Genomic DNA, 2,933 nt, shown 5'->3' with positions numbered 1-2,933 from the left:
CAAATCTGTGACTTGTGCAGATGCGGATGATCCCATCGCGGTTCTGATTTATTCCATAATTTACAATCAATGTCTACCGCAAATATTATGCCTATTTTGTGTCGGAACATATCTGAGTGTTATTTCTTTACTACCTACAAGGGGCAATATACAGAGGGGACAAACAAGGACAGACAAATGGATTAAGTCGATTATATCGACCCCAGTGCGTAACTGGTACTTATTTAATCGACCCCGAAAGGATGAAAGGCAAAATCGACCTCGGTGGAATTTGAACTTAGAACGTAGCGGCAGACGAAATACCGCTAAGCATTTCGCCCGGCGTGCTAACGTTTCTGCCAGCTCGCCGCCTTAAATATCGCGAAAAGTCGGAACATATCTGAGTGTTTCACACTATAAATCAGTGCTTTATTGAGGACGATCGGGTTAATAGTGTAGTAGTGATTCTCTATATCTAGTTGAGAGAATTTACTATCTTTGTTATTTTGTAGATGCTTAAGCTATCGAATTACTTATTGAGTATCTGATCAGGGCGCTAATTTAATTTTGGATTCAGGGCAGGCGGTACTCTATCAAGGATTTTCTTACTAATCATTCTTGTATCTGATTTAGATGGACAAATCAATGCAACTTGGGGGTCAAATGGATTTTAGGTTTCTGGACTTTAGGCATAATTCAGGATTTTCTCGGGACGTAAGACTCAGTTCTATCATCTATAGCTAAATCTCAGGCGAGTTCTTATCCTGTATTTTTAATCCTGGCTAACGTGTCATTATTCACGTGTCTATATTTACTGAGCAGTTCCTTCCTAATCATATATTTATATAACGCAATATCAACAGTGTGAATGCTACATAGTTTTGTTCACTGGGACAATGGTTCCTGGACTTTTCGCGATGTCATCAAGTAATTTTTTGATAATTTGCTAAAACTTTTTGTAACTTCTATGGTATTTACAGAACTTCACTTTCTTAACTGTACTATATAATTCTTCTAAAAATCTGGTTAGGTGATGGTTGGTCGTTTGGTTTTTTCTTGATTTAATAACTTTTCTTAGTAGATCTCCATGTTCAGGTTTGCCATGTGATATCATTTTTGTCAAAGAAGAAAGCTTTCCACTGCATTCTTTGTATGAATTGGTTGGCTTATATAATGCTTCTTACTGGGTTTAGCCCTTCTTCCTTCCTTGCTTTCTTCTTCTTCTTCTTCTTCTTCTTCTTCTTCTTCTTCTTCTTCTTCTTCTTCTTCTTCTACTCCCTGTGCTTCTTATCATTCGGTATCTCATTCTTCGTAATTGTAATCGTTATCTTCATTCTCGTTTTCTCCATCGTCTTCATTCTTCTTTTCCCTAATTTAAGACTCAATATTAACAATCTATGATATTTCTCTGAAATAGAATTGCGTATCAAAACTCTTTCATGCCACAGGCGTCTTCACCATTATAGTATCAGCAATATCGTCCGAGGATAATTCTAAATACTTATTGCTTTCACATATGGCTTTTCGTCCCACTCGATTCTTCTCTAATTCATTTTGTCTCACTCATTTTTTGTGTGAATGTATTTGAGAGTGTTTGGATGTATATCTTCGAAAGTATGTGTGAGTGTATCTACATCAAGGATTGATATCCTGGACGAAATTGTATGTATGTGCATATAAGGGTATGTGTGACTGTACTATTTATATTCAAAGATATTTTCTCCTCCCTCTTTCGGATTTTCGTTATTTTCCACATCGTGCTTCTAATATGTGTTTGATTCGTGTTCACAATTTTCCTCTACATGGTTCATGTTCATCAATTTCTGTTCTTTCAAATTTTTCAACTGCTTTTTTTTCATTTCTCATATGTCATATTTGGTCCATCGTCTTCTACTTGCACTTTTATAGATCTATACGATGTATGAATTATTTTCTTTCATTACCTTCATTATTCCGCTCAGTCTTTCATTGTGTATCGCCCCTTTTCTCTACCTGCTCCCTCCTGTCTTCTGTATTCCCCTCCTCATTATCACCATCACGCATTTTTCTTTCATAGCCCTCCTTTCTCATCTGATTTTAAGACTACAAATTTAATGTTTTATCAGAAAACTTTTCTATGCTATTTCCTTTCAAATTTGCTTTATGTATACAGAACTTTGGAGTATAATAAGATCGACAAAATCGAACGTGGAATCTTCCAAAATCTTTACAATTTACAGAAATTGTAAGTTCAATTTTTGTTTATATTATTCTTGTAACGTAAAATCACTAGAAATTTCAAGCCTTTTCTTTCTTATTATCTCTCTCCCTATCTCTGTCTCTCTGTCTCTCTGTCTGTCTGTCTCTCTCTATCTCTCTCTCTCCCTATCTCTCTCTCTCGCTCCCTTTCTAATTTATATTCTGTCGTTATATTTTCTTTTGTATATATATGAAGATGTGTACGAGTGCATGTGTCTGTGTGCTGATAAGTAAATTTTTTATGCATGGGAATGAACATGTGCATCAGAGTGAACATATGAACATATATGTTTGTATCTGTGACCGAGGGGCGTGCCTCCGTGTCTGTGTGTATATCTGCGTGTGTAAAAAAATCATATTTACTCACAGAAAATGAAGCCACTAAAAATTTGCTTCATACTGTTTTCAGTCATTCTGTCACCCCAATGAAATACCTTACTCTTATACATATACACACGTAAAGACAAAGTGTGAGTGACATACTTTGAGGGTTGCTTCACGTAGAAAATCATAAGTTTTTATTAGTATTTATGGGAGACCTATTCCTTTCTTTTCATATACAGCCTGTTTACGTTTGCGTTTGGGTGTAGAGCCTCATGCAGCGTCATCAACTTTTTCGTCTTTTTATCAAGTGTTTATATTTCCTCCTTAGTCCATTTGAGGATAGATGCACTATATCTGACCACCGTTACTTCCCATATACTCATTGCGGTAAT

At 35.9% G+C, this 2,933-nt stretch overlaps 1 long non-coding RNA gene across 1 annotated transcript in view; it reads left to right on the top strand.

Moving 5' to 3' along the window:
* LOC128251299 (uncharacterized) overlaps positions 1 to 2,203 on the top strand; it is a 4,634-nt gene extending 2,431 nt beyond the window's left edge. The window contains exon 3 of the long non-coding RNA XR_008267070.1: positions 2,132 to 2,203. This is a non-coding gene — a long non-coding RNA (uncharacterized LOC128251299). The remainder of the gene's footprint in view (positions 1 to 2,131) is intronic.
* Positions 2,204 to 2,933: the final 730 nt, after the last annotated feature.

Source organism: Octopus bimaculoides, chromosome 30 (genome assembly GCF_001194135.2).
Source record: "Octopus bimaculoides isolate UCB-OBI-ISO-001 chromosome 30, ASM119413v2, whole genome shotgun sequence".
Taxonomy (NCBI): domain Eukaryota; kingdom Metazoa; phylum Mollusca; class Cephalopoda; order Octopoda; family Octopodidae; genus Octopus; species Octopus bimaculoides.
Note: the sequence above shows the minus strand (reverse complement) of the source record. Positions and strands in the feature narration are given on the sequence as shown.